Source organism: Pituophis catenifer, unplaced genomic scaffold, assembly GCF_029215685.1.
Source record: "Pituophis catenifer annectens isolate HBS135680 unplaced genomic scaffold, rPitCat1.0.hap2 SCAF_5, whole genome shotgun sequence".
NCBI lineage: Eukaryota > Metazoa > Chordata > Lepidosauria > Squamata > Colubridae > Pituophis > Pituophis catenifer.
This window is the reverse complement of record NW_027256885.1, coordinates 25,734,844-25,757,944: the sequence shown is the minus strand read 5'-3', so window position 1 is coordinate 25,757,944 and position 23,101 is coordinate 25,734,844.

The window sequence follows — 23,101 nt, the reverse complement described above, 5'->3', positions numbered from 1 at the left end:
TTTAAAACCAACCATAAAATCAGGACAGACTGGCTAACTGAAGTTTTTAGGGCCCGACGAAAAGTCCGGAGGTCGGAGATCACTCGTATCTCTGGGGGTAGATTGTTCCAAAGGGTAGGTGCCACCACAGAGAAGGCTCTCCTCCTGGGGGTCGCCAGCCGGCATTGTCTGGCCAACGGCACCCTGAGGAGGCCCTCTCTGTGGGAGCGAACTGGCCGGTGGGAGGCTATTGGTGGCAGAAGGCAATCCCGTAAATACCCCGGCCCTAAGCCATGGAGCGCTTTAAAGGTGATCACCAACACCTTGAAGCGCACCTGGAAGTCCACCGGAAGCCAATGCAGCTCGCACAGGAGAGGAGTCACATGGGAGCGCCCCGTCGCTCCTATAATCCCCCACGCGGCCGCATTCTGCACCAGTTGGAGCCTCCGGGTGTACCCCAAGGGGAGCCCCATGTAGAGAGCGTTACAATAGTCCAGACGAGAAGTGACAAGTGCTTGAGTGACCGTGCATAGGGAGTCCCGATCCAGAAAGGGGCGCAACTGGCGTATCAGGAGAGCCTGATAGAAAGCCCCCCTGGCCACGGCCATCATATGCCCTTCTAAAGACAGCCATGCGTCCAGGAGGACACCCAAGTTGCGGGCCCTTTCCGTGGGGGCCAATGATTCGCCCCCAATAACCAGCGATGGCGTCAGCTGGCTATACCGGGACGCCGGCAGCCACAGCCACTCGGTCTTGGAAGGGTTGAGTCGAAGCCTGTTTCTCCCCATCCAGACCCGCACGGCCTCCAGGCACTGGGACATCACTTCCAAGGCATCATTGGGATGGTCTGGGGTGGAGATGTACAACTGAGTTGGCATAAGGCCTAGCTATCTTCGAGACCGCCTGCTGCTACCGATGACCTCCCAGCGACCCGTGCGCTCCCACAGAGAGGGCCTCCTCAGGGTGCCATCAGCCAAACAATGTAGGCTGGTGGCCCCCAGGGGGAGGGCCTTCTCTGTGGGGGCTCCCACCCTCTGGAATCAGTTGCCCCCGGAGATAAGAAGAATCCAGGACCTCAATGCCTTCCGTCGTTCCCTGAAAACCCATCTTTTTCAGCAAGCCGGGTTGGCTTAAGAAGAAATTTTTTAAATTCTTTTAATTAGTCTGTGATTCTTAACTTTCGGGCCAAAATTTATATATATTTTTAAATGTTTTAATATTTGTATTCTATGTTTTTTATCTTGGCTGTACACCGCCCTGAGTCCTCAGGGAGAAGGGCGGTATATAAATTGGAAATTAAATTAAATTAAATTAAAATCAGCGTACTGATGGAACTCCACCCCAAAACCATGGATGATCTCACCCAGCGGCTTCACATAAATGTTGAACAGGAGGGGCGAGAGGACCGACCCCTGTGGCACCCCACAAACAAGGCGCCTTGGGGTCGACCGCTGCCCCCCTGTCAACACAGATTGCGACCGGTCGGAGAGATAGGAGGAGAACCACCGCAAAACTGTGCCCCCCACTCCCAGTCCCTCCAGCCGGTGCAACATGATACCATGGTCGATGGTATCAAAAGCCGCTGAGAGGTCTAACAGGACCAGGATAGAGAAATAACCCCTATCCCGAGCCCTCCAGAGATCATCCACCAACGCGACCAATGCCGTTTCCGTGCTGTACCCAGGTCTGAAGCCGGACTGGAGCGGATCCAAATAGACAGCTTCATCCAGGTACCGGGGAAGCTGTCGCGCCACCACACTCTCAACAACCTTCGCAATAAAACGAAGGTTGGAGACTGGACGATATTTAGCCAAAACAAACGGATCCAGGGATGGCTTCTTGAGGAGAGGCCTCACCACCGCCTCTTTCAAGGCGGCCGGCAGGACACCCTCACTCAAAGAAGCGTTGATAATCCCCTGGAGCCAGCCTCGTGTAACCTCCCGGGAAGCCAGCACCAACCAGGAGGGACACGGGTCCAATAAAAATGTGGTCGCGTTCAGCCGTCCCAAGATCCTGTCCACGTCCTCGGGAGCCACAGGATCGAACTCCTCCCAGATAACACTCTCAAGGCCTGCCTCAGTCATCTCGTCTGAACTAACCCAGTCAGCGGCCAAGTCTTCCCGAATCTGAGTTATTTTATCATACAGATACTGTACAAAATCCTCAGCTCGGCCCTGCAAGGGGTCATCCCGCGCTCCCAGATGGAGAAGGGAGCGGGTCACCCTGAACAGGGCGGCTGGGCGGTTATCTGATGACGCGATAAGAGCGGCAAAATAGCTAGATTTCGCCGCTTTTATTGCCACTAGGTAGGTCTTAATATGAGACCTTACCAGTGTCAAGTCAGATTCGGAACGACTGGCCCTCCAACAGCTCTCTAGGCGTCTTTTCCGGCGCTTCATCTCTCTCAGCTCCTCGGAGAACCAAGGAGCTAAGTGAGTTCGGTGCCGGGTCAGAGGCCGCAAAGGCATGACCCGGTCCAAAGCCCCGGCAGCCGCACTATCCCAGGCGGCCACCAGGTCATCAGCCGAGTCATGAGCTAGAGTCTCAGGAAATGGCTCAAGCTCCATCTGGAACCTATCAGGATCCATCAGGCGCCTGGGGCGGAACCACCTGGTCGGCTCCGCCTCCCTGCGATGGGGTGCGGCGGTCAGAAAGTCAAGTCGAAGGAGCGAGTGGTCAGACCATGACAAGGGTTCAATATCTATATCCCCTATATCAAGGCCACTCAACCACTGACCAGAGATAAAAACTAAGTCCAGAGTGTGTCCCCACATGTGAGTAGGGCCGTGAATTACTTGGGTCAGGTCCATAGCTGTCATGGAAGCCATGAACTCCCAAGCTACCTCAGATGTTTCACCGATGGATGGCAGGTTGAAATCCCCCATGAGCACAAGTCTGGGGGTATCAGCCGCCACCTCGGCTATAACATTGAGGAGTTCGGGCAGGGTCGTTGCCACGTGGCAGGGAGCCAGGTACGTGATCAACAAACCCATCTGCACCCCACGACCCCACTTCACAAAAAGGGACTCACATCCGGCTATCTGAGGTACAGTGGTCTCCCTCGGATCAAGACCTTCTCTTAGAATGACCGCCACCCCCCCGCCCCTGCCCTGAGCTCTCGGCTGATGAAATGCACAGAAGCCTGATGGGCACATCTCCACGAGGGGAACCCCCCCTCATGGCCCAACCAGGTCTCCGTAATACCTGCCAGGTCTGCTCCCCCCCTCCTGAATAAGATCACAAATGAGGGGGGCTTTATTTACTACGGACCTGGTATTACACAACATCAGCCGGAGACTCGGGTCCTGAGACTCTAAGCAACCTGGGGAATGGGAAGAGCTAAGGGGACCAGGGCACGCAATCGCTCGGAGATAGCGAGCGCATGTCCCCACCACATGATACGGCCCCCTGCTCCCGCCATACCTGCCCCTCCCACTCAGCGTATTAATGGAGAAGCCCTCAATAGAGGGCATTCTAACAGTCCCCTTTCCCCCAGAGTCCGTACCCCCTATGGCACCATTAACAGCCGGGCTAGTCCCCATCCCCCGTGGGTTTTCTCCCAAACCCACATAACCTCCCCGCCCCTCAGAACCCCTTAAAAGTCTATTTAAAAATGTCCTTAAAAAAACCCTCAATCCCCTTTTTGTGACATGCCACCTCTCAGGGTCCCAAGACCCGTCATTAAGGTGGGCCCTCGATAACATAGAGGGCCAAGCCTGCGAGAGGGGTGAATCTCGCAGCGCAAGAAGCTTTGCCCTAGAATACATTTAAGAAACACTGGAGTGATAATACAAATTTGGCCTAGACATGGCCTAGGGGTCTATAATGATGGTTTCCAATGTCCAGGAAGCAAGACTAAGTTAATCGGAAGAGTCACCACTACCCTCTCACGGTAATGGGTAGGAGTCCTCATGTTCTGTCCAGCTGGGGGAACTATCCAACCACCCTCTCACGGTGGTTGGTCATCCTAATCAAGGCAAGATGGAAAAGTCCAACCACCCTCTCACAGTGGTTGGCCCTATTAGCCCTGAAAGATGAACATCCCTTCCACGGCGAACGTAGTGTGGAACCGGCTCCATCAATCCTCCCGTAACTGTCTTGTCTTCCATACAGCCAGGAAACAGGTCGAAAAACAGAGCCAGGTCCCAAAACTCCGGAAGTAAAAGAGTCCACGTTGAGGTCAATCAAGTGTCTTACAAGGCAGATGGAAAACAGGTGTGTGGGGGGGAACGACTCCATCAGGAAATTCCATTTGCAGTCCAAGCCTCCAATGATATCAATAAGGAGGACCTCACTCCTAGAACAGGGGTGGAATCAATCTGCAGGAGTTCTTCAACCATAATGGAGGGTCCCACCAGCATAGAACCCCTCGCCAACCTCAATTTCTGAACTCCGGCCGACCCGCTGGCCAACCGGGGTCCCGCTGGCGCCGTCATCAACGCAAGATCTCCAACAGCCTCCTCACCGGAATCTTCGTCCCGCAGACACCCCCTTCCCCCTACCAGGCGTCTGCGGTCCGCAGTCCGGTGAAAGTCAGCCCCAGCGCCAGCACAGCTAACGGCGCCAGCGCCGCCCCGGCTTCAGGCCCATAGGCCATCTGGTCGGAATCAGGCCCACCGCCATCTGCCATCGCTCGCCATCCTCTGCCACAGACGCCGACGTCCATGGTCGCCATAGCCGCCCCCGCCATCTCTCACGCCACCACCATCTCTCTCACACCTCTCTCGCGGCGAGCAGCAAGCTTCCATGAGGCTCACAGACGCAGACGCCGCCGCCCATGGTCGCCCATGGTCGCCCATGGTCGCCCATAGCCATAGCCGCCGCTGCCTCTCTCACGCTGCCGCCGCCTCTCTCAAACTCTCTCGCAGTGAGCAGCACTTTCCTGAGGCTCACAGACGCCGACGCCGACGTCCATGGTCTCCCATAGCCGCCGACGCCTCTCTCGCGCTGCCGCCGCCCCTCTCATGCCTCTCTAGCGGCGAGGAACAAACCTCAGCGGAACTCGCATTCCGGGAGCGCTGGTGAGCTCTAGAAACCCACCAGCGTATCGGCTACATGCTCCGCCAGCTGGGCAAGGGGTCGTAGATGATCTATGACCCAGCAGACCCCCTCCATAACGGCCAACTGTTGACCCTCTTTCTCACAGCGTTTCAGGTAGGACCGCCATCTTGGGCATGCGCAGATCAGTTTCCCCCAGTTTTGGACCAGCTGGAGCCTCCGGGTGCACCCCAAGGGCAGCCCCATGTAGAGGGCATTGCAGTAATCCAACCGAGAAATGATGAGAGCATGAGTGACTGTACGGAGGGCATCCCTGTCTAGGAAAGGGCGCAACTGGCGCACAAGGCGAACCTGTGCAAAGGCCCCCCTGGTCACGGTCGTCAGGTGGTCAACTAGAGACAGCCGTGAATCCAGGAGGACGCCAAGATTGCGAACCCTTTCTGAGGGAGTAAGGGACTCCCCTCCCATCACAAGTGGTGGGGCCACTAGATCAGGAGATGCCGGCATCCACAGCCACTCCGTCTTGGAGGGGTTGAGTCTGAGCCTGTTCCTACCCATCCAGACCTGTACTGCCTCCAGGCACTTAGACATCATGGAAAGAGCATCCCTAGGTTGGTCAGGAGTGGAGATGTACAGCTGGGTATCATCCACATATTGCTGATACCTCACCCCAAAACCACGAATGATCTCACCCAGTGGCTTCATATAGATGTTAAAGAGCAGGGGGGAGAGAATCAATCCCTGAGGTACACTGCAAGTGAGGGGCCTTGGGGAGGATCTCTGACCCCGTGCCCAGACAAATTGCGTATGACCCAAGAGGTAGGAGGAGAACCACTGTAGCACAGTGCCCCCCACCCCCAACCCCCCGAGCCGTCGCAATAGGATACCATGGTCGATGGTATCAAAAGCCGCTGAGAGGTCAAGTAGGACCAGGATAGAGGAATAGCCTCTATCTCTGGCCCACCAGAGATCATTCACCAGGGCGACCAATGCTGTTTCCGTTCTGTGTCCGCACCTGAAGCCCGATTGGTACATGTCTAGATAGTCCGTTTCCTCCAGGAATTGTGGAAGTTGGTGAGCCACCACAGACTCAACAACCTTCGCTATAAAGTGAAGGTTGGAGACAGGACAGAAGTTGTTCAAAACGGCTGGATCCAGGGCCAGCTTCTTGAGGAGGGGTCGAACCATTGCCTCCTTAAGGATGGTCGGGAAGACCCCATCCCTCAAAGAAGCATTGACGATGGCCTGGATCCAGTCACCGGTCACCTCCCTGGTTGCCACAACAAGCCAGGAGGGACACGGGTCCAACAAACATGTGGAAGCTCCCAATCTACCCACAATCCTGTCCACTTCCTCTGAGGACACAGGGTCAAAGTCAACCCAGATATTACCTTCAAGACTCGCTCCTGACTCCCCGCCCGGTCCTGCCCAGTTGGAGTCTAGACCTAACCGGATCTGAGCAATTTTATCTTGCAGAAATTGCACAAAATCCTCAGCATTGCCCTGCAAAGGGTCCTCCCTCACTCCCTGATTAAGAAGAGAGCGGGTCACTCTAAACAAGGCTGCTGGGTGGTTTTCTGCAGACGCAATGAGAGCGGCAAAATAATCACGTTTCGCCACTTCCATCGCCACAAGATAAGACCTAATATAGGTTCTTAACTGTGTTCGGTCAGATTCGGAACGAGAAGATCTCCAACAGCCCTCTAGGCATCTCTTCCGACGTTTCATCTCCCTGAGCTCCTCAGAAAACCAAGGAGCCACACGGGATCCCTGTCGGACAAGAGGCCGCAAAGGGGCAATTCGATCCAGTGCCCCGGCGGCTGCCCGTTCCCAGGCTTCCACCAGGGCCTCTGGCAATTCGCGGGATAGGTGTGTGGGAAAAGTCCCAAGCTCCGTCTGGAACCTCTCGGGGTCCATCAGGCGCCTGGGGCAGAACCATTGAGTTGGTTCCACCTCCCAGCGATGGGGGTTGGTGGATAGAAAGTCCAGTTTAAGGAGGGAATGGTCGGTCCATGACAGGGGAATAATAGTGAGAACTCCCCTACCCCGAGCATTTATCCACTGCCCAGAGACAAAAATCAGGTTGAGGGTGTGTCCGCCATTGTGAGTTGAACCCTGCACAATTTGAGTCAGGTCCATGGCCGTCATGGAGGCCATGAACTCCCGGACCAACTCAGATGTCTCGCCGGCAGATGGGAGATTAAAATCTCCCACAACCATCAGGTTGGGGAGCTCGACCGTCAGTTCAGCAACGACTTCAAGTAGTGCGGGCAGAGCTGAAGATACGCAGCTGGGAGACAGGTATGTAATCCACAGACTTGACTGAACTCCAGGGTTCCATTTCAGCAAAAGCGACTCACATCTGCCTATCTGAGGGACAGTGACCTCCCTAGGACTTAGACTTTCCCTAATGACCACCGCCACCCCCGCCACCCCTTCCATGGAGTCGCGGCTGATGTAGCACACGGAAACCCGGTGGACATAAATCCTAAAGAGGCACCCCTCCCTCCGGTCCCAGCCAGATCTCTGTGATGCAGGCCAGGTCCGCACCCCCCTCGTCAGTGAGATCATGTATGAGGGGGGCCTTATTCACCACGGACCTGGCATTAACATACATCAGCCTGAGTCCCGGATTCCGCACTCCCAACCCCCCGGGGGAGCAGGAAGCAATAGGAGGGCCAGAGCACGTCACCGCCCGCAAGTAGTGGGGGCGTGGCCCTCTGTTGGCATAATGCCCTCTATTCCCATTGCCTCTGCCCCTCCCGACCATCACGGTGACAGGAAGACCCTCGCCCCCCTGTACTCCGCCCGGCAGAGCAAAGGAGGCGTGGTCACAGCAGATTTAAAGAAATACTACGCTCAATCCCTAGCAAGCAGATGAGAGAAAACCCACGCTTGAATTGCCACGCATCACAATGAAAAGGGACGTTCAGGTAAGCCAACGTCCAATCCCCTCATCCAAATCATTGATGAAGATGGTGAAGAGTACTGGGCCTAAAAAAGAGCCTTGGGATATCCCACTGTATACTTCCCTCCATGTAGATGCAGTTCCATTGAGGACTACACATTGAGTGTGGTTGGTCAGCCAATTACAAATCCATCTGGTGGTGATGCTGTCTAACCCACATTTTTCTATCTTATCAAGTAGTAGCTTGCGGTCTACTTTATCAAATGCCTTACTCAAGTCCAAGTAAATTATATCCACAGCATTCCTCTGAGCCACTAATTTTGTCACTTTGTCAAAGAATGCAATAAGATTTGCCTGGCATCATCTGTTTTTGACAAACCCATGTTGGCTATTGGTTATTATTTTGTTTGCTTCTAGGTGTTTGCTGATTCGTTGCTTGATTATCTTTTCCAGGATCTTCCCAGACTGATTGGTCTGTAGTTTCCTGGATCTATTTTTTTTCCTTTTTTGAAGATGGTAACTACATCAGCTCTTTTCCAGTCCTCTGGCAGTTCCCTAGTGCTCCAGGATCTTTGAAAGATATAGTTCAGTGGTTCTGAGATCACATCTGCCAGTTCCTTCAGAACCTTGGGGTGTAATCCATCTGGTCCTGGTGATTTGAACTCGTCTAGTGTGGACAGGTGCTCACTTACCATTTTCTTCCCTATTTTAACTTGTGTTCCTAATCTGTTTTTTGCTGTGCTGTTTTTGATAGGTTGGACTGTTTTTTCCCTTTGTGTAAAGATGGACGCAAAAAAATGAGTTAAGTAGTTCTGCTTTTTCCCTGTTGCTTGTCACCTTCTTGCCACTTTCTCCCACCAATGGACCAATTGCTTCCTTGACTTTTTTCTTGTTTTAACATGTTGAAAGAAGCTGGCCACGTCCACCCCAGTTTTAGCAAAGGGGGGGAAAGTTGCGATACGTCACATGACAATGTGTCATTGTGAGTTTGACACCCCTGCCATAGGCGATCCCTTCAGTTGTTCATAGATCTCTCTGTCAAATTTGAAGTAGGTGGTCAAGCATAGCAAGAGAAAAGAAGCACACTGCCTTGCAAAGCAAGCTGTCAGCCTCTGCTCTTTCAATGCTTACTTGCTCGGCTGCCATGGAAACGGGGGGAGGGGGAGCTAGGGGGGGAAGCGTGCTGGAGGGGAAACGAAAGTGAATCTTTGCTGCAGTTCTTTCTTTGAAGTTGATATCCAGGTCAACGGTCATGGCATACCAAGAGGATGACACTGCCAGATGTGTGCTCCCACATGACCCCTGGAGGACCTGTGGATTGGATGATTTACGCTGGACAGTTGGGAGGGGATGCTTTTTATATGTGATTTTCGCACCTATGCTTCAGATCTTGCTTTTCCTTGGTTGCATTCAGTTCATATTCAGTAAAAGTACCTTTCTCTATGAAAATGGAGTCAGGGTTTTTCTTTCTTGAATATTGAAAGGAGGCATACCTGACATTAAGCAAGATCTCATCTTTAACAGCCATCCCGGATAACTACCGAGGGGGCTGAACAAAATATGTCTGATCAAGACAGTGACCAGGACCAGATGGGGGCTGCTGGCTCTACAGTTTTGTCCCTCCACCTGGGGGGGGTGGGGTGAACCTCAGACTGGATGGCAAATTTATGACTGGGAGAGGAGCCAGAGCGAGCCAGATGGTCGTTGGGAGTAGGGAGGCTACCGGACTTGGAAAGGACCCCCCAAGGAGTAACAAGCACCAGACCCCAAAAGGGAGAATCTGCATGGATGCAGGAGCAGAAAGAAAGCCTCATGGTCACCCAGGCTCTGCAACTTCTGAAAGATGCTGAAGAAAGCCGCCGAAGCCGAGAGAGGTATGTTTACCCAGCTGGGAAGGGGGAAGACCACCCCAGGGATGAACCAGAGGCTGCGGCTTGTGGGGGAGAGGAAGAGCAAGCTGGGGAAGGAGCATCTCAAGCCTCTGGAGCTCAGGCGAGAGATGCAGCAGTCCAGGGGCCCCCGGCATTGCAGGCCCCACCCCAGAGGCGAAGAAAGCCAAAAATTCCCCCCATATCAAAAAAGTTTGGAGGAGATCCGAAGACCTTGGGGTTTTTCCTGACCCAAGTGTGGAACCATATGCAAGACTGAGGGGAGGACTTTTTGTCGGATGCGGCATGAGTGAGGTGCATTACCAATGCCCTAGAGGGAGTGGCGGCTGAATGGATGGTGGGCCTTCACAATAACAACTCTCCCTTGCTGAGAAATTACGACCAATTTATGAGAGGCCTCAGAACGCATTTTGAGGACCCCCTAGCCGAGCGAAAGGTGAGAATCAGAATGAAGGGCATTCACCAGGGCCGGAGATCGGAGCAGAGTACACCCAGGAGTTCCACGAGCTGGCACCCTTCATGAGAGGGTGGTCAGAAGTGGCCCTATTAGAGAACTATAAAGATGGATTGAATGAGGACATCTACAAAGATTGCAGGGCATGGAGGGTCCCCAAAGTTCTGCAGAGCTGGTACGTGGTAGCAGCGGACGTGGAGATTGATCTGGCCCGAAGCCGGATCTGTGGTGATCGCGCCTGGGATCAGTCATCCTCTTCATTCCACAAGGGGGCGCCAAAGGCAGCAGTGGGGAAGACCGGGCCCAAGCTAAAATCCTTCACGTGTTTCAAATGTGGAAAGGAAGGGCACCGAGCCGCTGAGTGTTTCTCCAAGCCAGCACCCAAAGCGACTGCCCCCGGAGGGAAGAAGGCTGATAAGGCACCTGCGAAAGCCCGCGAGCCCGCCCTGAAAGGAGAAGTCATTGAGTTCGCTCCCTGGAAACAGGGGGAGTTGGGAACTCCGACCATTGCGGACGACAGCGAGACTGACACCGATTCCGATGACGACGACCTGGTGAGTCACAATGGGGGCCCCATGACCATCCCCGTAGAATTAAGGGTGCCATCCACCGGGGCCCACGGGCAGATACCAGCCCTCCTAGACTCTGGATGCACTAGGTGCATAATCAGCCCTGACGTGGTGGAGAAGATGGGCCTAAGGCTAAAAGCGTTGAGAAGGCCCATCACCTTCTGTCAGTTAAACGGATCGCTGGCAGGAGGGGGCCCAGCCAGTTTTGTGACCGAACCCATTGAGATGCAATTGGGGGATCACCTAGAGACTCTTAATTTTATTTATTTATTTATAATACAAAAGTTTTTTATTTTTATAATCAAACATACAAACAATACATAATCAATCATTGAATATATCATCTAATACATCTTTTATATCTTCTTCTTACTTCTCTATTAATACGTTTGCCTTTCTTTTTATTTTATTAAAAATCATAAAACAATTTTATCCCCAGCACCCCTCAACCCCCCCTCCCCTCACCCCCCCCCGACTTCCCAGGGCAAAAACAGGATATAACATTTAGCAAACCTAAGCTAACATATACTAACTTACTATTAAATTCAAAAATCCCTCCCACTCTTTAACTCCCCTTTTAAAATTCTTCAATATTCAGTAACATCAAACATAAACATTTAATTATATATGCCTTTTAAAAGTTCTATAATCTCAAGTTAAACATTCTAAAATATCTTAATACTTCCTCATGTTTCAGTAAGACATTCTTCATGATCTAAATTTCCAGAGTTTTGAAAAAAAAAAAAAAAACCCATCCATTAAGTTTTAGGTTAATTTATTTTATTTTATTTTATTTATTTTATTTTTGAATTTGTATACCGCCCTTCTCCCTGAGGACTCAGGGCGGTGAACAGCCAGATAAAAACATCAGATACAAATATTAAAACACATTTAAAAATATATATAAATTTGGCCCCATTAATTAAAACGATAAGCAAAAACAAAACAATTAAAAAAAAACCCTTAAAAAGAAATTAAGCCAGCCCGGCTTGTTGAAAAAAGAAAGTTTTAAGGGCACGGCGGAAGGCACTGAGGTCATGGATTCTCCTTATCTCAGGGGGCAACTGATTCCAGAGGGTAGGTGCCCCCACAGAGAAGGCCCTCCCCCTGGGGGTCACCAGCCTGCATTGTTTGGCTGATGGCACCCCGAGGAGGCCCTCTCTGTGGGAGCGCACGGGTCGGTGGGAGGTCGTCGGTGGCAGTAGACGGTCTCGAAGATAGCTAGGCCCTATGCCATGGAGCGCTTTAAAGGTGATAACCAACACCTTGAAGCGCACCCGGAAGACCACCGGGAGCCAGTGCAGTTCACGCAGGAGCGGTGTTACATGGGAGCGCCACGCTGCTCCCGTCACTACCCGCGCTGCTGCGTTCTGGACCAGTTGGAGCCTCCGGGTGCTCCTCAAGGGGAGCCCCATGTAGAGAGCGTTGCAGTAGTCAAGGCGAGAGGTGACGAGGGCGTGAGTGACTGTGCACAAGGAATCCCGATCAAGAAAGGGCCGCAACTGGCGAATCAGGCGAACCTGATAAAAGGTCCCCCTGGTTACAGCCGTCAGATGTTCCTCCAAGGACAGCTGCGTATCCAGGAGGACTCCCAGATTGCGAGCCCTCTCTGTGGGGGCCAAAGACTCGCCCCCAATGGTCAGTGATGGAGTCAACTGACCATATCGGGATGCCGGGAACTACAGCCACTCAGTCTTGGAAGGGTTGAGCCTGAGCCTGTTCCTCCCCATCCAGATCCGTACAGCCTCCAGGCACTGGGACATCACTTCAAGGGCATTGTTGGGGTGGCCTGGGGTGGAGATGTACAGCTGAGTATCATCAGCGTACTGATGGTATCTCACCCCAAAGCCACGGATGATCTCGCCCAGCGGCTTCACATAAATGTTGAACAGGAGGGGCGAGAGGACCGACCCCTGAGGCACTCCACATATAAGAGGCCTCGAGGTCGACCTCTGCCCCCCTGCCAACACGAACTGCGACCGGTCGGAGAGAAAGGAGGAGAACCACCGTAACACGGTGCCCCCCATCCCCAACTCTTCCAACCGGTGCAGCATGATACCATGGTCGATGGTATCAAAAGCCGCTGAGAGGTCTAACAGGACCAGAACAGAGGAGCAACCCCTGTCCCGAGCCCTCCAGAGATCATCAACCAACGCGACCAATGCCGTTTCCGTTCTGTACCCAGGCCTGAAACCAGACTGGAACGGATCCAGATAGGATGTTTCCTCCAGGAATTGCGGGAACTGTCGCGCGACCACACTCTCAACAACCTTCGCCAGGAAGCGAAGGTTGGAGACAGGACGATAGTTGGCCAATATTGCTGGATCCAGGGACGGCTTCTTGAGGAGAGGCCTCACCACCGCCTCCTTCAAGGCCGCGGGGAAGTAACCCTCACTCAACGAAGCGTTGATAACACCCTGGAGCCAGCCTCGTGTAACCTCCCGGGAGGCCAGTACCAACCAGGAGGGACACGGGTCCAGTAAACATGTGGCCGCACTAAGTCTCCCCAAAATCCTGTCCACATCATCGGGAGTCACAGCATCAAACTCCTCCCAGATAACATTCTCAAGACTATTCCTCGTCACCCTGCCCTGATCTACCCAGTCAGAGTCCAAGTCCCCCCGGATCTGAGCGATTTTGTCATGCAGGTATTGTCCGAAATCCTCTGCCCTGCCTTCCAAGGGATCCTCCCGCGCTCCCAGGTGGAGCAGGGAGCGGGTTACCCTGAACAGGGCGGCCGGACGATTCCCTGATGACGCAATAGAGGCGGAAAAGTAATTGAACTTTGCCGTCTTTATCGCCACTAGGTAGGTCTTAATATGCGACCTTACCAGTGTTCGGTCAGATTCAGCGCGACTGGCCCTCCAACCGCTCTCTAGGCGTCTTTTCCGGCGTTTCATCTCCCTCAGTTCCTCGGTAAACCAAGGAGCCGCGAGGGATCGACACCGGGTCAGAGGCCGCAAAGGCACGACTCGATCCAAGGCCCCACCAGCCGCCCGGTCCCAGGCAGCTACTAGGTCCTCGGCCGAGTCATGTGCCAGATCATCAGGAATTGGCCCAAGCTCCGTCTGGAACCTATCAGGATCCATCAGGCGCCTGGGGCGGACCCATCTAATTAACCAGTTTAAAACTACAATACATTTCAAAAAGCTATCCAACTTTAATTAAACCTTTTGTTTCAATAAAGCATTGTTCAAAGATAACCCTAAAAGTATTACATAGATTCCAAAACTTCCAAAAAGCTACCCCTTAAATTTTTAATTGACCCTTTTAATACCTCAGTAACTCTTAAAGAGCTATCCATTTTTAGTTAAACATTTTAAGACATCAATAGCCTTCCAAATATCCCTTCAGAAAGTTAACCTCACATTCTTCCTTTCTTTCTGTATTTTTTCCAGTCCTTCTTCTTCATTAACACTTTCTTCTTCGGTATTGCTCATCCCCCTGCTTTTATTTTCAAAAATTTTTGAAATTGGATTTGTAGTTGATGTGTCTTAGAGATTCGTTCTCCTTTCAAAATTATTTCTTTCACTTTGGAGCCCCCATCTCTGCTCTTCCTACTTGTATAATCAGTCACTTCATTCTTTAAGTATTGACTCTGTCTGTAAAGCCAAAAATTGTCAAAATATTTTTCAATCTGCAGTGATAAATCTCCTTGATATTTTCCAGTTAATTGTGTGGAAGCCTCCACCAAAACCTCTGTTTGCAGTGTGCTAAACTCCATCTTAATCCTTTCAGCCTCTTCTTTGTCCTCCAAAATCACATTAGCCTGCTTGGTTTCTTCCTCTTTTCCAGCCAGCAAATCATTGTAATACTCCAATTTACAATCTTGAATAACCCTTTTAGCTGAATCCAGTATATCAGAAGTAAAATCATTTAAAAGTTCTTGTAAAACTCTTGTGGTCTTCCGGGTGCACTTCAAGGTTTTGGTTACCACCTTTAAAGCGCTCCATGGCTTAGGACCTGGGTACTTGCGGGACCGCCTACTACCACCAATAGCCTCCCACCGGCCGGTACGCTCCCATAGAGAGGGGCTCCTCCGGGTGCCGTCAGCCAAACAATGCCGACTGGCGGCCCCCAGGGGGAGAGCCTTCTCTGTGGGGGCACCTACTATCTGGAACGAGCTCCCCCCAGAGATACGGAGGATCCCGGATCTGCGCACCTTCCGCCACGCTTTAAAGACCTTACTATTTCACCAGGCGGGCCTGGCCTAATTTTCTCCCTCTTTTATAAAAGATTTTTAATTTTTAAATATCTTTTAGTATTTTATACATTCAATTTTAAATTGGTTTTAAAAGTTTGGGGTTTTAAATTTGTCGGGGCCAAAATTATTTAATTTGATTTTATTCTACTTTTAAATTTTGTATGTATGTGTTTTATTGTTTGGCTGTGCACCGCCCTGAGTCCTTCGGGAGTAGGGCGGTATAGAAATCAAATAAAATAAATAAAATAAATAAATAAAACCTTTACAGTCAGAACTTATGAATTTGCTGACTCATATCCTCCTTCCTTAATGGCAGCCATATTTCAGTTTTAACTTTATATTTATTCAGCTATCGGATCAGTAAGTCCAATTATTTTCCACACACTTTAACAAAAGGTCCATACCATAGTCTTTTCCATTCCACTTCAAATCTTTTTCTTTTTCTTCTCTATATAATCCAATACCTTTAACAATGTTGCAGGCGTTAACAAGCACTTTCACTGATAAGTTTCATTTTCTTCAGCGCTGGAGTTAAAGCTTTTATACTTGCATGTTCTGCTCTCCTGATTCTGCTCTGCCAGCATCCAGATTTAAAGTGTCTTTAAATCTCAAAGAAGAAATCTTTAAATCTTTAATCTTTTATTGCTGGTGTGGTCGCGACGCCCCATTCTGCCCGAGGCAGATACGTCCTGGATCCGGAGCACTGAAGGGCTTCCAGGGAGCTCTCACCCTGCAACCCCCAGGCTTAAAAAAAAGAAAGCCTGGGGATCTAGGGGAGCTCTACCCAAACCCTTTTGCTCTTCTCTCCCCCTTTTCCCCCGGGGGAGAGTTTTGAGCCGCTAGACAGCTGTTTTTCGCTGTTCTAGCGGCTAACGAAATCTCGGGGCTGGAGCTCCAAAAGGAGTTGCCATCGGCGTTCGCGGCGCCACAGGAAGTCCGAGACTCTTAATTTAATTGTGGCCCCTGGCATGGAGTGGCCCCTCATACTTGGACTGCCTTGGCTCCGTAAATGGAACCCGCACATTAATTGGAGGACGGGAGTTTTGCGCATTCGATCCGGGAAACCAGGAAAAGGCAGGGAAAAACCCCATTTAGGGGATGGAGTGGAAAACGAGGGGGCAGCAATGGCAATAGACCACATTGAGGGGGAGGAAAAGATTCCAAAGGATTATTGGGACCTCCGGGAGGTCTTCAGCGAGAAGGCCTCAGACGTGCTGCCTCCCCACAGACCAACGGACTGTACCATTGAAATACTTCCTGGGGTAAAACTCCCTAAGCCAAAAATCTACCCCATGACCCCCCGGGAGCTGGGGAAACTACAGAACTTTATTGACAAAAATCTAGAACGGGGCTTTATCCAACTGGCCAGGCCAAGGGTGGCAGCGCCAGTACTATTCCAGGAGAAGAAAGATGGGTCCTGTTAAGGATATTGTTGTGTTACCAACCAGCAGAGTAAGTGCACAGAGAAAACAGTACTGAGAGCAATGAATACAATACATACAAACTGGTTTAACAAAGCTTTTACTTTGTAGTGAAAAACAATTGCATAGTTTTTTAGTCAATCCAAGTCTTTAGCCATTCAAATCAGTCTGAAGTTAAAGATATTTTCTTACCATACAAACAGCAGTAGGTAATAAACAGCAATTCAACGCTGTTAACAAATCACGATAATAGCAGATCCATCCACTTCTTCACATGACAGTAACAGTTCCAACCAACAAGTCAAGCAAAAAGTCAAGCAAGAATGACTATAGCTCGGCTCTCTCCTTATATACAGTTTACACTAGTAATTATCCACTTAAGATAGGTGAAGTCAGCAGTGCAATGACTCAACAGTACAATTAGGATAATTGCAGTCAGCAGTCAGTCAGCAGTCAGTTACAATGACTCATCAGTACAATTACTCAGCATTACATCACATTTGTAGTGGTTGACTACAAAAACCTGAACACTATTTGCGTAGAAAATGTCTACCCCCTGCCGCTCATGAAGGACATGCTAGCCCACCTAGGCAAGGGGAAAATTTTCACCAAACTAGATTTATGAGAGGCCTACTACAGAGTCCGGATTAAGGAAGGGGATGAATGGAAAATGGCTTTTAACTGCCCGCTAGGATGTTTCCAGTTTCGGGTACTCCCTTTCGGACTGCAAGGAGCCCCTGCTGTGTTCATGCAATTAATCAATGAAGTACTGCATGAACACCTGTACAAGGGGGTGCTGGTCTACTTGGATGACATTCTTATCTACACTGAAAACATGGACGACCATGTGAAATTGGTGAGGACCGTCCTGAAAAAGCTCAGGGCTGCTGAACTTTATGCCAAACTCTCAAAGTGCGAATTCCACCAAAACAAAATTGACTATCTGGGGTACCGCATCTCGCCTGAGGGAATAGAGATGGATCCGGAAAAGGTTCGGGCAGTGTTGGAATGCCCCCCCCCATGCACCCACAGACAACTACAGAGCTTCATGGTGTTTATCCACCATGTGTACAGGTTACATGATGCTCCTAAACGTATAATCTCTGACAGGGGTGTTCAATTTACCTCCCATTTTTGGAAAGAGTTCCTGGTGTTAATAGGCACCGCCCAGGGATTAAGCTCCGCCCACCATCCTCAGACAAATGGGGTTTGTGAGAGAACCAATTCCGTATTAGAACAATATCTGAGATGTTATATAAATTATCAGCAAGATAACTGGGCAGATTTATTGCCGTTTGCAGAGGTGGCCTATAATAACTCCATACACAGCAGCACAGGTTTCACCCCTTTCAAGGTGGCTTAAGGCCAAGATTTTGTGCCAATTCCACAGTTGCCCCAAGAGAATCCACAAAACCCCTCTCTGATTGATTGGATCGAACAGTTACGTGGCACTTGGTCAGTAACTCGTAAGGCTCTCGATGAAGCACATCGAGCTCATAAAGGCCAAGCAGATAAAAAAAGGGGTCAGACACAAGCTTATAAAGTTGGTGATATGGTTTACCTTTCCACCAAATACTTGCAAACTACCCAAAAGTCTAAAAAGCTGGGTCCCAAGTATGTGGGCCCTTTTCCGGTAGTTCAGGTTATTAACCCAGTCATGGTACAATTGGAGTTGCCAAAAAATTTAAGACGAATTCATCCGGTATGCCATGTCAGCTTACTGAAACCGGAACATTCATCCCCTTTGCGTCCAGACCAAGAACCTCCTCCTGTTCCTATTCTGAATGAAGGAGAACAGCATTTTGAAGACAAGGAGATCTTGGATTCCAGGAAGCATCGTGGTAAGGTGCAGTATTTGGTGGCCTGGAAACATTTCCCACTATCTAAAGCTGAATGGGTAAATAAACAAGATGTTCGAGCGTCAAAGAAAGTGGAATTGTTTCATGCCAAATATCCAGATAAACCTTAATTTATGTATATATTGTATGTTTATCTCCCTTTTATCTCTTACAGGAATAATGTCTCTTTTGAAGGGGGGCCGAATGTCAGCCTCCACTCTTTCAACGCTTACTTGCTCGGCTGCCATGGAAACGGGGGGAGGGGGAGCTAAGGGGGGAAGCATGCTGGAGGGGAAACAAAAGTGAATCTTTGCTGCAGTTCTTTCTTTGAAGTTGATATCCAGGTCAACGGTCGTGGCATACCAAGAGGATGACACTGCCAGACGTGTGCTCCCACATGACCCCTGGAGGACCTGTGGATTGCATTATTTACGCTGGACAGTTGGGAGGGGTTGCTTTTTATATGTGATTTTCGTGCCTATGCTTCAGATCTTGCTTTTCCTTGGTTGCATTCAGTTCATATTCAGTAAAAGTACCTTTCTCTATGAAAATGGAGTCGGGGGTTTTCTTTCTTGAATATTGAAAGGAGGCATACCTGACACAAGCTATCCAGACTAATGGTTAACAACTCCCACAACAACGGACAAACCTGGATCAAGAACCTATTTAAATGACAACTCAAAGATGAGGAAGAAGAAGTCCTGATAAAGGAACTCAACTTCAACCACAAAGATTCATCAAACACAGAATTCTTAGCAAGCATAGAAAACACCTTAAAATCAAAAGACCTCAGCGAAGAAGCCCAACAACAAAAATGTCAGACCGTTGTCCCGATGCTGAGATGCAAACAAAACTCCAGCATCTTTACAAAACAGGGACAACAGGCAATGAAGTCCCTCAAAACTGATAACAATATTGTCATCCCACCAGCCGACAAAGGTTGAATGACAGTCTTACTAGACAAGGCTGACTGTCAACCCTGGAGCCATCTTTGAAGGACTTCAGAGTTGCCACAGCGAGGCTGGATGGAGCTGTGGGAGAGGGAGGGGGGAGTAGAGATGGCTGGGGGAATATATAGCCAAAATAACATTCTTTCTTCTGGGAACCAAGGGCACTCTCACCAGCACCTGGAGGGGCATGGATGGGAGGCATCTGTGACGGGGAGAGAGACCTGATTGGAGCATGTGATGGTCGTGTGTAATGTGGGGAAGAACTTTGGATTTTGAACTGGGTGGGGAAAACCCGGGGGACTTCAGATTCATATTTTCATCAGCTGTGCCAATATGACATGCCTAATAAACCTATACTTTGAGGAACCCTGCCTTGGAGTTTTGATTTCCTATGGGCTGTTACTTGGAACCCTGATATTAACCTGAACCTCTTTTTAAAAGAAGCAACACCTCCCCCCACGCGGGGCTTTGGCCACTTACCCGGTCTACTGGGCAGCAGGAAGACTCAGGAAAGATGGAGGAGAAAAAACAGTTAGAGGACTTGACCGCTGCCAGCGGAGCTACTGGAGCCGGTGGGCTCACCAGAGAGAGCTCTGGGAGCCTGAGCTTCCCTTTAATGACCGAGCGAGCGGCTGCCGAGATCGAGTGCCAGCTGGAGGCCCGGCCTAAGGAATCTGTCCTTTGGGAGCCAACCTGCGAGCTTCACCACTGCAGCCATGGCTGTACTTTTGCGATCCTGACATACTGGGAGCCAACGCCGTAGCCAGCCACCCAGGAGCTTAGGCTCCCACCAGCCAGCCAGATCCCCCTTGGTTGGGCTTTCTACCCCGGTCAGGGGTGGGTGCAGTGCCAGTGGGCGCCGGCACCGGTTCCTCAGCGCCACCAGCTGCACCACCAGCCGCTCTGCTGTGTTTCAGAGCTACATTTGATGGAACCCCTGGGAAGCTTGCTTACTTTCACCGCAAGCCCGCTTCCGAGAAGAAGCCAAAGAGAGCTTTGGGACATCGGTCCAGCTCACGACCTTCAGAGGAGCCAAACCCGACCCTGGCCACAGCCATCAAATGCTTCAGGTGCGGCCAGCAAGGGCATTGAGCATCCAAATGCCTCGCCCCGGGTCCGGTTCTTTTTTTTCCCTCTACCGGTTCTGTGGGCGTGGCTTATTTTGTGGGCATGGCTTATTGTCATGTGACTGGGTAGGCGTAGCCAACTCAATGTCACTCATGTCAAGGGGTGCCTCACCTGGCCCCTCCCCTCCCAGCCACTCCTTGTCACACCCAGCCTCAACGTATCTATAGTTCTGTAAAAATGTTGTTCACCTTTTTTCAACTTTATTATCTACATACTATAGATGCACTTTCATGGACCACTGAAAGGAGGAAATGGCTCACATGCTTTGCTCAAGAGTGTGATAGGCAACAGGCTTTTAAGGGGCTGCCAGAAAGAAGGGGGGGCAATGTATTTGTCAGCTCCAGTGTGCTGTCGGCATGGAGCTGCCATTCTTGGGGGGAGGAACGCACAAACCTCGTTTCAGCCCAGCATCTGTTTCCTCAAGCCTCCCAGGAACTGATATGATTGACGGGAGGGAATAGCTGTGGGATGACATCATCATGGCCAGCCGGAAATAACAAGTGGATTAACTGTTTAGATGCTGGTTGTAAATACTCAAGTGAATTAACTGTTTAGATGCTGGTTGTAAATACTCAAGTGGATTAACTGTTTAGATGCTGGTTATAAATACTCAAGTGAATTAACTGTTTAGATGCTGGTTGTAAATACTCAAGAATTAAACTTAAGCCAACTTCCGGGTCACATGGGAGGGAGCAGCGCACGTGATTGGTTGGGTGGTGATAACTAATGGATAAATGGTGGTGGGAAGCACAGGGCAGTAGCCCTAACAAGATTTTCATCTGTGATTGTCAGTGAGTGCCAAGAAGTGATTAAACTAAGGTAGCAGCCATCCAGGTTTGTCTCCTTTTATTTCCTTCTGTTTGGAACCTGACAGTATTTTCCAACGCACCAGAAGGCAAAACAAGAAGCAATGGATGGAAACTGAACAAAGAGAGAAGCAACCTAAAACTAAGGAGAAACTTCCTGACAGTGTGAACCAATATAGGTTCAGAAAAATTTCAGTCATAATTTCACATATAAAATAGCCATTCGTGTAATACAACCTGCATATTGTTCAAAACAGTCATGGCTGATGTTTGACAGCAAGCCTAAAAGTCAAAGATTACAAGAGTGCTTCTTTCTCTGTATGTATACAAAACATCACATACCAGGAATAGCATAATAAGATGGACTTATGCAGTGGTGGGTTTCAAAAAATTTTACTACATTATTTGAAGATACCAGCTTGGCTTTCGACAACGGTTTAAGGTTTAAGGTTTAAGGTTTATTTGGATTTATATACCGCCCTTCTCCCGAAGGACTCAGGGCGGTGAACAGCCAAAGATAAAACACATACAATATAAAGTTTAAAAAACAATTTAAAACATTAAAGAAATTTGGCCCATACTAATTAAAACACCCCATTTTTAAAAGCGAATTAAAATTAAGCAATTAAAAAGAGTTAGGCCAGCCCAGCCTGTTGGAATCAAAAAGTCTTGAGGGCACGGCGGAAAGTGCGTAAATCCGGGATCCTCCGTATCTCCGGGGGGAGCTCGTTCCAAATGGCAGGTGCCCCCACAGAGAAGGCTCTCCCCCTGGGGGCCGCCAGTCAACACTGACCAACGGCACCCTGAGGAGCCCCTCTCTGTGGGAGCGTACTGGCCAGTGAGAGGCTACCGGTGGCAGAAGGCGGTCTCGTAGGTACCCAGGTCCTAAGCCATGGAGCTCTCTAAAGGTGGTAACCAATACCTTGAAGCGCACCCAGAAGACCACCGGGAGCCAGTGCAGCTCGTGCAGGAGAGGTGTTACATGGGAGCGCCATGTCGCTCCCATAACCACCCGCGCGGCCACATTCTGGACCAGTTGGAGCCTCCGGGTGCACCTCAAGGGGAGCCCCATGTAGAGAGCATTACAGTAGTCCAGGCGGGAAGTGACGAGGGCATGAGTGACTGTGCATAAGGAGTCCCGATCCAGAAAGGGACGCAACTGGCAAATCAGGCGAACCTGATAGAAAGTCCTCCTGGCCACAGCCATCAGATGTTCTTCTAAAGACAGCCGTGTATCTAGGAGGACACCCAAGTTGTGAGCCCTCTCTGTGGGGGCCAACGACTCGCCCCCAATAGTCAGTGATGGCACCAACTGGCTATATCGGGACGCCGGAAACCACAACCACTTGGTATTGGACGGGTTGAGCCTGAGTCTGTTTCTCCCCATCCAGATCCGCACGGCCTCCAGGCACCGGGACATCACTTCAAGGGCATCATTGGGGTGGCCCGGGGTGGAGATGTACAGCTGAGTGTCATCAGCGTACTGGTGGTACTTCACCCCGAAACCACGGATGATCTCACCCAGTGGCTTCACATAAATGTTGAACAGAAGGGGCGAGAGGACCGACCCTTGTGGCACCCCGCACACAAGGCGCCTCGGGGTCGACCTCTGCCCACCTGCCAACACAGACTGCGACCGGTCAGAGAGAAAGGAAGAGAACCACTGCAACACAGTGCCCCCCACCCCCAACTCTTCCAACCAGCGCAGCATGATACCATGGTTGATGGTATCAAAAGCCGCTGAGAGGTCTAATAGGACCAGGACAGAGGAACAACCCCTGTCCCGAGCCCTCCAGAGATCATCAACCAACGCGACCAGTGCCGTTTCCGTGCTGTACCCAGGTCTGAAACCCGACTGGAATGGATCTAGATAAACTGTTTCATCCAGGTACTGGGGAAGCTGTCGCGCCACCACACTCTCAACAACCTTCGCCACAAAGCGGAGGTTGGAGACTGG